Genomic DNA, 12,726 nt, shown 5'->3' with positions numbered 1-12,726 from the left:
GATCTTGGCCTGCGTGCATTAAGGGGTCTCCTGCATCCTGGGCTCAGCTGCAATCCCTACTTGTGCAGCAGCAGTTCCAGTGAAGGTTCTGAGCTGAAGCTCAGGTCACCTATGATCTTTAGAGTCCATGGTTTCTCCCAGGAGGGAGCAGAAGCCTGCAGAGCTCTCCAGGAAGTTCTGCTGCTGAGTCCAGGCTGAGAACCCTGGGTTCAGTCCAGTAGTCTTCTGAGGTCCTGCTCTACGGTTCATCCCATTCTTGTTGAATCCAAACTGCCGGTTATGGTTCAGGTGAAAGAGGTAAGCTGCAGTGCCCGTGGGGTGCCGGAGCACAGGCAGGTGTGGTGGAAGGAGGAGCCTCCACAGTGTGATCAAGTCTGCCTGGAATCTGGCCAGCCCCCTTACTCAGCAGACTAAGGGCAGTCATTCTCCCCATCACCAGAGCCCCAAGAAGCTGGCCCAAGTTGGCTTCCTGGACGCAGGCCCTGTTCTGGCCACAAACACCTCTCCAGAACTGGGGCTGCGCCTGGTGCCACCACCCTAGTGGCAGGTCCTAGGCACCCACTTGTGCTGCTTTTAAATGGCTTTGACAAGACAGAGAGGTGGCATCTGAAGGACATCTCAGAAATGGTCTTTAGCCCATAAATTATGATTTAGGTGGCGTTTTCTTGGAGGAGCACCCTCCACTGGACTCAGCTTTACCACAGCGACTCTCAGGGCGGGCAAGCCAGTTCTGAGGAGTAATGGTAACACTGCCAGTCACTTGGGGTCTGCAATACTCAGCAATTAAAATACAGCGTCTTAGGCAATTCTGTTCTATTAACGGGACACCATGGGAGGACTCTATCAGGACTGTGCTACTGTGATCAAAGCCATGGGGACAGGTTCTCCGTCAAGGCTGAGCTGAAATGACCTCATTTCCGAAGAGGGGATTCCCCTGGGGGCCACCTGGCTGGAGAGTACACTTACCCCACCCTGGCCTGCGGCAGTCCTCAGCAGAGAAAAAACACAGCACTGTGATAGCTGGGTCAGCCCACGGTGCAGGGAGCACCCGTGTCCCCCACGCTGACATGTTCAATCTAAACCACCAGTCTTCAGAGCTTCCGTCTCAAAGCCTTGGGCCAAATCTGACTTTGGGGCCACCATGTGGGAACTGCGCTCATGAAGGGAGGACCCCTCCCTGGGATGCCTCTGGAAGGGGGTGTGTGTTCAACCTGCTCCCCCCTTGCCCTGGCTTTTCTTGAGTTGAAAGCTGGCGTGCCAGCGCCTACCTTGAACTTCACTCTGTACTGGGGGATCAAGGGGCAGTTCAGGAAGACTTGCAGATGCCGCTTGAGAACAGGAGAGGTGACCAGCCGGGAACAGCTCCTACAGGAAAGGGCGCCTCTGGTGTGTGCAAACATAAGGGAAAACCTGACCAGACAAGGCCCAAGTCAGAGCAGTTCCAGCAGTGGACAGTTTCCTAAACGTGAGTGTTTACTGACACGGAAAAGGGGTTATTCTCAGAGTGCAGTTCCCAGGGGAGGCTGAAAGCAGCCCAGACTGCTGTTCTGAGGGATGTCAGAGGGGATGTTCTGAAGGGACTCTTGGGCAGAGAAGCACGTGGGGCAGAGGGGGAAGGCGAAGGGCCCAAAGTCCTCTGGAGGCCAGGTGGCATTCGCCACCTGCCAGGAGGAGTCAAGGAGACTTTTGCTCTTTGCTTCTTAAGCAGCAGAAAGTTATTTTGGGTGTGGGACACAACCACAAGAAGTTCTCTACCTAACAAATTCAAATACTGTGACCTTCACATTACCTGAAATTAAGAAAAAAAAAAAAAAAGCAGCAGAAGTAACGAGGTTGCTCCTTTGAGAACTGATTCCACGGAGGACTGTGTGCCAGTGGCTAGACGCAGGCCCTGGGACAGGCAGCACAGCTGGGCAGGGAGGGGACATTTGTCCAAGTGGCTGCTCACTGTCTCTGCAGAAGGTTGTATACTCATAAAGGCCAAGCTGTACAGTGACCAGTGAGTCTCACTTCTTTTTTATTTTTATTTATTTATTATTATTTTTTGAGACAGAGTTTCACTTTGTGCCATGGGTAGAGCAGTGACATCATAGCTCACAACGACCTAAAACTTCTGGGTTCCAGTGATCCTCATGTCTCAGCTTCCCAAGTGGTTAGGACTGCAGGTGCTTGCCACAATGCCTGGCTAATTTTTCTATTTTTAGTAGAGATGGGGGTCTCATTCTTGCTTGGGCTGGTCTGGAACTTCTGAGCTCAGGTGATACACCTGCCTTGGCCTCTGAGAGTGCTGGGATTACAGGTGTGAGCTATCTTGCCTGGTCTCTTCCTTTAAATTTCAAAATCTTAAGGGGGCACAGATGTTCTGGTTACACAGATGGCTTCTGTAAGGCTTGAGTCACAGCTGTAAGTGTGCTCATTATCCAGACAGTGTTCCCTGCACCTGGTAGGTTTTCACCCATCCCCTCTTCCCCTCCCCTACTTATTCTTGTTTTTTTCTGTTTATTCTCCTGATTGATAATAAAGCATCTGAGGACAAAACCTAGGTTTCTACCTTAAGATGAGAACAGATGCAAAAAACCAGCAGAAATCCCTGTTAGGATAAGACACACTGGGCACCTGGGCTCAGCAGGCACCCAGAAGCATCTGGAGGAGCTGCCCACAGAAGGGGCAGCTATATGTCCTGTACTACATACAGACCCCAAGCAGCAGGGCTGGGCACTCCTGGGGCTGGGTTACTGCCATTCCATGCAGGCCCCATCTGCTGTCCCCTTAGCTGTCCTCTGGCCTCTGTTCCAATCTCCCATTGCCACACTGGTCACACGCAGGCCAGGAGAAAGTGGTGTTCTCATCCACGTCGACCACAGTGCCTAGGCGGGGCAGAGGAAAGCCAGACCCTTAGAGGTGGTTTCTGCCCTTCCTGACACCTCTCTGCCCCTCAGTACATGGATGACAATGGGAGGGGCCCCTTGTGATTTCCTCACACGTGAGTTTATGTAACTGTTCCTAAGCTTTTGTAATTTCCATTTGTTGTTCAAACAAAATTACAATAAAAAGGTTTAAAACTTGCCCACATACCACCACCTGACCAAGTATTTTCATTTTTGCTTGGTATTTTACGGTCTTGTTCCAGATGCACACACGTTAAAACCTACCATCAAACCGCCTGTACCCGTCTCGTTCTACTTCTCAGGCTGGTGGGCCGCCACAAGGACCGTGCTGTCCACCTCGCTGCCACTCCTCTGAGGTGTGTGTTGTGGCCCTTCGACTGTTCCCCATCCTGGACTTCTGTGTCTCTAAGCTACTTCAGGGTGCAACTGTTAATATCTCTGTAGATATAAGGACTGTTCTTTTTTTTTTTTTTTGGTAAATTTCAGATAAATATGAGGGTTCACATGATGAGGTTGTATTATTTGTGTTTGTAAGGTAAAGTCCTTCACCAAGGTAGTGTGCTAAACACCTGTACATTCTACCCATTAAGTGAGAACTTAATGAACCTCTTCCCCTCCTCAACTTCTTGAATTTAAATGTTTTTTTTTTTTTTTTTCTCATGTGGTCCTGTAGTTGTTCATCTACTGGTTTCATATCAGCATTGAGTACATTGCATACTTGATTTTCCATTCTTGAGATACTTAGGAGAATATTCTCCAAATCCATCCGGGTAAATACAAAAGATATAAAGTCTCCATCTTTTTCATGGATGAATAGTACTCCATTGTATACATATACCACAGTTTATTAATCCGCTCACAGACTGATGGGCACCTGAATTGTTTCCACATCTTTGCAATTGTGAATTGAGCTGCTATAAACATTTGAGTACAAAATGTCCTATACTACATATAGGAATTTTCTGAACTGAGGCCCTTTCTTAGACAGATTCTTAGAAGTAGAATTACTGTGTCAAAGATAATGACTTGGGGATGTAGAAAAATCCTTTTTTTTTTTCTTTTTTGAGAAAATGTCTCACTCTGTCACCCTGGGTAGAGTGCAGTGGACTCAGCCTAACTCACAGCAACCTCAAACTCTTGGGCTCAAGCAATCCTCCTGCCTCAGCCTCCTGAGTAGGTGGGACTCAGGCACCCACTACTATGCCTGGCTATTTTTTCTATTTTTAGTAGACACGGAGACTTGATTGTGCTCAGGCTGGTCTCCAACTCTGGAGCTCAAGTGATCTTGCCACCTTAGTCTCCTAGAATATGGTTACAGGGGTGAGATACCGCATCCAGCCCAAAAAATCCTTTTGGAAAGTGTTTCTTAAAAGGACATTCTAATTTACACTGCCACAAGTTGGAGTGCTGGTTCTACTACAAGGTTACTAACACCATCTTAAGCATTTGCCTCCTTTGTAATAGAATTGTTTATTTTAGTTTCCACTTATTTTGTAAGGAAAGATAAATATTCTTTTTGTTTTATTTTTAAGAGATGGGGGTCTTGCTATGGTGCTTAGGTTAAACTGCAGTGGCATGATCATAGCTCATTGCAAACTCCAAATCTCTGGCTTCAAGTGATCCTCTAGCCATGGTCTCCCAGAGTGCTAGGCCTACAGGTGTGAACCACTGTGCCTACAGCCAAGACAGATAAATGGCTGGCGTTCTTCCTTCCTCTCTTTGGGAGCCATGCAGTTCTCTTGCTCTTTTTCTCCCCCCATCTTCCCTTCTCTCACTCTCTGCTCTCTTCTCTCTTTCTCATCTTCCCCCTCACCCCTCTTCCCTTTCTCCCGTACAAAATGAACTGATATTTTTATCTTCTAATCTTGGCCTAGAGAAATTCTTTTCTCATCCTGCGAGCAGCACCTACTGAGCAGCTGAGCATTTTCAAGCCTATCATTTGGTGGTCTGCACGGGGACTTCAGAAATCACTTCTCTAACTCTACAGGGGAGAAGTCACTTTTCTCCCTCATAATAGAACTGTGTCTTTCTTTTCTGGAATTTAAATCTTAAAATAATAAAAAAATTAATATTCTTATTGGCTTGTTAATATATGATTTCTCTGGTTTCCTGATTGCTATTGTGATTAAGGATACAGAAATTTCTTTTTTAGTCCAACATCTGTGACTTATTTATTCAAGTGACATATAACAACACGATGCTATTAGTGTGGGCTGCACAAGTGGTGCTAGAAACCTAGGGAGGAATGCTGCAGGGACGATTCCACCGTCTGGTTAGGGATGCAGATAAATAAATAACAAGCAAAAATACCATGAAAAAATTACTAAATGAGAAATGGAAAAAACCCTTGAGTAGCACAGCAGAGAGGCCCTCTGGGCTGGCTTGAGGGTCAGGAAAGGCTCATCGAGAAGATGATGAGGTGGGTCTGCAGGCGACAGGGCCAGAGTCAATGTGCGCTGCAGTAGGCCCTGCACATCCCTGAGGGCTGGGGCTGGTCAGCCTGGAGGAAGGGCCTGCAGCATGCTGTGAAGCCGGCAGAGCTTCCCTCCTTCCGGCTCTTGCCAAGGATTGAAAAGGAATGATCTTCTCGGATGTGAAGCATTAGAGATACCACCTACATACACTGGTAAATCATGGACCTTCCTCGTTGAAAAGTTATAAAATTAGATGTTTGAAGAAAAAGTAAGATGAGAATTATCCACAAAAATAAAAGGGCCTTTTTTTTCACTCTTGGAGCAAAATATTTCATTCCCCACTACAGCAGGCATTAAGAGAAAACTTATCTTTAGAGGATAAAATAGAAGTGTGAGAAATGGTAGGTTTGACTTATTAAAATACATCTCATGTCTGCTGGTGGGACTGCAAACTAGTACAACCTTTCTGGAAGGAAGTATGGAGAAACCTCAAAGCACTCAACCTAGACCTCCCATTCGATCCTGCAATCCCATTACTGGGCATCTACCCAGAAGGAAAAAAATCCTTTTATCATAAGGACACTTGTACTAGACTGTTTATTGCAGCTCAATTTACCGTTGCCAAAATGTGGAAACAGCCTAAATGCCCACCAACCCAGGAATGGATTAACAAGCTGTGGTATATGTATACCACGGAATACTCTTCAGCCATTAAAAAAAATGGAGACTTTACATCCTTCGTATTAACCTGGATGGAAGTGGAAGACATTATTCTTAGTAAAGCATCACAAAAATGGAGAAGCATGAATCCTATGTACTCAATCTTGATATGAGGACAATTAATGACAATTAAGGTTATGGGGGGGGAAGCAGAAAGAGGGATGGAGGGAGGAGGGTGGGGCCTTAGTGTGTGTCACATTTTATGGGGGCAAGACATGATTGCAAGAGGGACTTTACCTAACAATTGCAATCAGTGTAACTGGCTTATTGTACCCTCAATGAATCCCCAACAATAAAAAAAAAATAAAAAAATAAAAGAACACCCCTCAAAAAAAAAAATACATCTCGTAATGCATACTTGAACAACTTTAACAAAATGAAAATAATAGATCTTGACTTTGAAAAGGCTGCCCTGGTCTTGGTGCCCATAGTTCAGTGGTTAGGGCACGGGCCACCTACACTGGGGCTGGTGGGTTCAAACTTAGCACAGGCCTGCTAAACAACGACAACTGCAACAAAAAAAATAAAGCTGCGCATTGTGCTGGGTGCCTATAGGCCCAGCTATTGGACAGGCTAAGGCAAGGGAATCGCTTAAGCCCAAGAATTTGAGATTGCTGTGAGCTGTGATGCCACGATACTCTACATGGGGACATAGTGAGACCCTGTCTCAAAAAAAAAAAAAAAAAAAGGCTGCCCCAGCTAATGACAAGATCCTTGCAGGTCTAATCAAAAGTGGGTCAAAGAGAGGAAAAGTAAAGTCACTATAGGCTTATCATGCTCCTAGGAAGGAGTCTGGTTTACAGCAGGCAGATGAGTGAGTGCTGAGTCCCCAAGCCCTGGGGCAGGCTCTGTGCAGAGACCTGGCTACCACCCTTGGCCTGCGGGCCCAGCATAGGGCCAGGCTTGCGGGTGTACCAGAGCTTGGTAAATAAATGTTAAACGAATTAATAAAAAGACTGTCATTAGCCAAAGTTACTTTTTATCCTAGGATATCCATGGTTGTTAATAGCATTTACATTTATATGAGATTAAGCAATTTCCTTCCAATTAAAGAACAAGGCAAGAGTAGAAGAAATGTATTTCATCTGAGGTCTACAAACCATTGGCAATCTCTTCTGGCAACCCTAAATAAATGTTAAGGGATGTCTAGGAAGTCTACAATTAAACCATTAGTGTCTAGAACATTCATTTACATGAGATCAGAAAGAAAGAAAAAGACAATTTTCTCAGGGTTGAAGGTTAAGACACTGCACTCGTCAACTTGCCTGCAGTTTGCAGTGAAAAGCCTTCACTTTGCCTGTCTTATGTACAGAAATCCCTTATCATTAGGTTTAGGAAAAACATATCACTTAGTTGTGAAAACTTCCCTTGTAAAAGAAGCTTCCACAGAGCTTCAGGGAAGCACCTGGCCAGAGCAGGCAGGCGGGTCTGGTGCTCACTGCTGCACAGGCCTCTTCAATGACCTGGACTCTCTACTCTCCTCTATTTCCTCAATGAACAAAGTTGGGATTCTCAGTTCTTTCCTTCCATTTAGAGGCTAAAACCTGTTTTAAGATAGGACTTGGCTACCCTTTCCACTGAGACGTCTGAATAAACATGTGTTTGCAGCGGCCATCCTCACAGCGGTGTGTGAAACTGTTTCTTCCCAGCCAATAAAGGAGAAAGATGTCCCCACACACTCCAGAGCTGCCATTCAGGGAGTGCAGAAGTGACAAGGTGCCATGAGCAGTGAGCAGGCACCAACCCTAAGACATGCATCGCAGGCTTGGCAGCTCTCAGTGAGTGGCTGCCCTGCTCAGAGAAAATGCTCAATGTTCAGCTGTCTGAGACCCAGATGCTCAGCTGACTCAGGGTTGACTGAGGGCTGCTGGGGCGCCAGCACGGACTTCTTGGAGCCATGTGGGGGACAAGTCATCACTGAGACCTTCTGGGCCAGGGAAGGGCAGAGCAGGGCAAGGCTGAGGGGCTGAGAAGAGGAAGGCTGCTGTTGGCATAGAGCAGTAAGCACCCAGCCTTGCGTGGACTTGATGGAGTTGGAGCTGGGCAGCCACAGCTGCAGGAGTACAGGGTGAGGACACTGCTGGGTGTGGTCACTGCCCAGCTGCTGCTTGGCTGTGGGCATTCCTGTGTGGGAGGCTCAGCTAATCTCTGCTGTCCTGCAGCTGGGGCTTTGTTTTCTCTTAATGCCCAGCTGACTGGTTCTTCTCAGAGAATCTGGATACACTGAGCCCTGCCTCCATGATGACAGCCTGTTTAGAAATCCCTCAGACCCTCACACAGCACAGGAGTACGGCAGCCTCAGAGCAGGTCTGGAAGCAGCGATCACAGAGAATTGCATATGAAAATGGCAAGATGTGAGGAAAACAGGTCAGAAATTTGGATCTATATAAAGAAATAAGCACATTAGAGAAGGAATAAATAAGATAAATTCTTTTGTATTTCTTATCTCAGAGATAATTGTTTAACCAATACTAATAATGTACTCAGTGATTATAGTGTATGGGCAGGTGAGATGTCTGACAGCAGTATTGTAAGGGAGGAGAGGAGGAAATGGAACACTCTGCTATAAGGTACCCGCACCACCTTTGAAGTGAGACAGCGTTATTTGAAAGTAGACTCAACTGGCTTTGATTGTCTATTGCACACTCTAGGGCAACCACTAGAAAAATTTAACAAATAAGTATAATTGATATGTTGAAGGAAAATAATAAAATAGAATCATAAAACATGTTCAATTAAAATGAGAAAAGGCATTCGAGACCAGGCTAAGTAAGAGTGAGCTCCTGTCTCTACTAAAAATAGAAGAACTAAAGGCCAGGCTCACGTATGTAATCTTAGCACTCTGGGAGGCCAAGGCGAGTGTACAGGATTGCTTGAGCTCAGGAGTTTGAGACCAGCCTGTGCAAAACTGAGACCCCCCATCTCTAAAAATAGCTAGGCATTGTAGTGGGTGCCTGTAGTCCAGCTACTTGGGAGGCTGAGGCAAGAGGATCACTTGAGCTCAAGAATTTGAGGTTGCTGTGAGCTATGATGTCATAGCACTCTACCGAGGGTGACAGACTAAGACTGTGTCTCTAAAATAAAATAAAATAAAATAAATGAGAAAAGTCAGAAAAAGAGGATAAGATTAAAAAAAAAAAAAAAAAAAAAAAAGGGCCAGGTGGCACCTGTGGCTCAAAGTAGTAAGGCGCTGGCCCCATATAATGGAGGTAGCAGGTTCAAACCCAGCCCCAGCCAAAAACTGTAAAAAAATAAAAAATAAATAAAATAAAATAATAGGCCAACTAATAAGAAACAGTTATAAATATAATCAATGTTAATTCAGTGTCAATAAACATTTAAGTGTGAAGGGTCTCAAAAGTTAAAAGACACTATCATAGTGGACAAAAACCAAAACCAACTATATGTTGTCTACAAGAAATCTTTATTAGATATAAAGACACAAGTAGATTAATCATGAAGGGATGGAGAAAGATACGCCGTGCTAACAGTAATAAGAGAAAGCTAGTGTGGTTATTATAATTTCAGACAGAGCAGACTTCAGAGCATAGGAAATCACTATAGATTAAAAAAAGGCATTAAATAATGATAAGGGGGTCAATTCACTAAACAGACATAATAATTTTTAACATGTATGAACTTAACAATAGAGCATCAAAACACACAAGGCAAACTGGTAGAACTGTGAGGAAAGTTGAACAAACTCACTATAATGGTTAGAGACTTCAACACCTCCCCTTTCAGGGACTGACAGATCCAGCAGGCAGAAAATTGGTTAAGGAGAGAATTGAACTGATAGCATCACCAGTCCACAGGATTTAATTGAGATTACTGAGTTCTTCATCCAACAATAGCAGAATACATGTTTTTCTCAAGCTCATATGGAATATTTACCAAGACCATATCTGGGGGTGGTGCCTGTGGCTCAGTCGGTGGGGTGCCGGCCCCATATACCGAGGGTGGCGGGTTCAGGCCCGGCCCTGGCCAAACTGCAACCAAAAAAAAAAAAAGATAGCTGGGCGTTGTGGCGGGCGCCTGTGGTCCCAGCTGCTGGGGAGGCTGAGGCAGGAGAATCGCCTAAGCCCAGGAGTTGGAGGTTGCTGTGAGCTGTGTGATGCCACGGCACTCTACCGAGGGCCATAAAGTGAGACTCTGTCTCTACAAAAAAAAAAAAAAAAAAGACCATATCTGGGCCTGAAACACACCTCAACACATTTAAGAGTATAGAAATCATACTAAGTATGCTCTTAGATCACAAAAGAATTAAACTAAAAATCAATACAAAAAACCCAGAAATTGGCCAGGCTCATACCTATCATCCCAGCACTCTGGAAGGCCACGGCGGGTGGATTGCCTGAGCTCACAGGTTGAAGACCAGCCTAAACAAGAGTGAGACCCCCTCTCTAAACATAGCCGGGTGTTGTGGTGGGCGCCTGTGACAAGAGAATTGCTTGAGCCCAAGAGTTTGAGGTTGCTGTGAGCTGTGACACTACAGCACTCTACTGAGGGTGACAAAGTGAGACTGTCTCAAAAAAAAAAAAAAAAATCTCAGAAAACCTCCAGATATTTGGAGTATAATAGCACGAGTCAAAGAAGCCTCAAGAAAACTTAAAAAAAATATTTTAAACAAACTAAAATACATCAAAATTTATGGGATGCAGCAAAAACAGTGCTTAGAGGAAAATTTATAGCACTGAATGCATATAGTAAGCAAAAGGATCTAAAATCAATAACCTACACTTTTACTTTAGAAAGTAAAAGAGGAAAAAATTAAAACCAAGAAAAATAAAAGCAATAATGAAAATTAGAGCAGAAATCAATGAAATTGAAAATCAACAGAGAAGAGGAGGCCGGGGCCGCAGCTTGAGGGAGGCCCCGGCCCCTCTGTGCCTGTGTCTGGCAGAGCCGGTGTGAGACAAGACAATCCTTCTCCGTCGCCCGGATAATCAAGAGTTTTGGCCGGACCTTTGAGCACACACCGGGATAGTGAGCCAGACGAAAAGCACAGACTATGGCGCTGAAACAGATTAATAAGGAACTTAGTGATTTGGCCCGTGACCCTCCAGCACAATGTTCTGCAAGTCCAGTTGGGGATGATATGTTTCATTGGCAAGCCACAATTATGGGACCTAATGACAGCCCATATCAAGGTGGTGTATTCTTTCTGACAATTCATTTTCCTACAGACTACCCCTTCAAACCACCTAAGGTTGCATTTACAAGAATTTATCATCCAAATATTAACAGTAATGGCAGCATTTGTCTCGATATTCTAAGATCACAATGGTCTCCTGCTTTAACTATTTCCAAAGTTCTTTTATCCATTTGTTCACTGTTATGTGATCCAAACCCAGATGACCCCCTACTGCCAGAGATTGCATGGATCTATAAAACAGAGAAAAGTACAACAGAATATCTCGGGAATGGACTCAGAAGTATGCCATGTGACCTTAAAGTCAGAATAACCTGCATTATAGCTGGAATAAACTTTAAATTACTGTTCCTTTTTTGATTTTTCTTATCTGGCTGCTCCCCTATCAGACCTCATCTTTTTAATTTTATTTTTTGTTTACCTCCCTCCATTCATTCACATGCTCATCAGAGAAGACTTAAGTTCTTCCAGCTTTGGACAATAACTGCTTTTAGAAACTGTAAAGTAGTTACAAGAGAACAGTTGCCCAAGACTCAGAATTTTTTAAAAAATGGAGCATGTGTATTATGTGGCCAATGTCTTCACTCTAATTTGGTTATGAGACTAAAATCATTCCTTACTGCTCTAACATGCTGAAGAAATCACCTGAGGAGGAGGGGGATGGATGCTCAGTTGTCACATCAAAGGAAGCAGCATTATTCAGTCAGCATCCATCCTTGTTTAAGCCTTCCACTGTTAGAGATTTGAGGTTACATGATATACTTTATGCTCATAACTGATGTGGCTGGAGAATTGGTATTGAATTTATAGCATCAGCAGAACAGAAAATGTGATGTATTTTATGCATGTCAATAAAGGAATGACCTGTTCTTGTTCTACAGAGAATGGAAATTGGAAGTCAAACACCCTTTGTATTCCAAAATAGGGTCTCAAACATTTTGTAATTTTCATTTAAATTGTTAGGAGGCTTGGAGCTATTAGGTAATCTATCTTCCAATACACTGTTTAATATAGCACTGAATAAATGATGCAAGTTGTCAATGGATGAGTGATCAACTAATAGCTCTGCTAGTAATTGATTTATTTTTCTTCAATAAAGTTGCATAAACCAGTGAGTTAGCTGCCTGGATTCATCAGTTGGGAAACAATCTTTTGTAAATGCAAAGCTGTTTTTTGTATATACTGTTGGGATTTGCTTCATTGTTTGACATCAAATGATGTAAAGTTCAAAAAAGTGAATATTTTGCCATGTTCAGTTAAAGTGCACAGTCTGTTACAGGTTGACACATTGCTAGACCTGATTTATGCAGAATTAATAAGCTATTTGGATAGTGTAGCTTTAATGCGCTGCACATGATACTGGCAGCCCTGGAGTTCATAGTTGGACTTGGGATCCAGCAGTTTTGAAACATGTGTGTGGAGTTTTAAGAAATTTATTTTCCAGGTGCAGCCCCCGTCTTAAAATTTTTCTTCACCTTGTACACTCAACAGCTGAAAAAAATAACACGGGAGTAATAATGGGTCAAAATTTTCAAAATAAAGTACTGTTTTG

General features: G+C 44.0%; 1 pseudogene; it reads left to right on the top strand.

Annotated features, from left to right (window-relative positions):
- Nucleotides 1-10,828: 10,828 nt before the first annotated feature.
- LOC128563187 (ubiquitin-conjugating enzyme E2 D3-like) lies at nt 10,829-11,470 on the top strand (annotated as a pseudogene).
- Nucleotides 11,471-12,726: the final 1,256 nt, after the last annotated feature.

The sequence above is a fragment of the Nycticebus coucang genome, chromosome 13 (assembly GCF_027406575.1).
Source record: "Nycticebus coucang isolate mNycCou1 chromosome 13, mNycCou1.pri, whole genome shotgun sequence".
In the NCBI taxonomy this organism is placed as follows: domain Eukaryota; kingdom Metazoa; phylum Chordata; class Mammalia; order Primates; family Lorisidae; genus Nycticebus; species Nycticebus coucang.
Note: the sequence above shows the minus strand (reverse complement) of the source record. Positions and strands in the feature narration are given on the sequence as shown.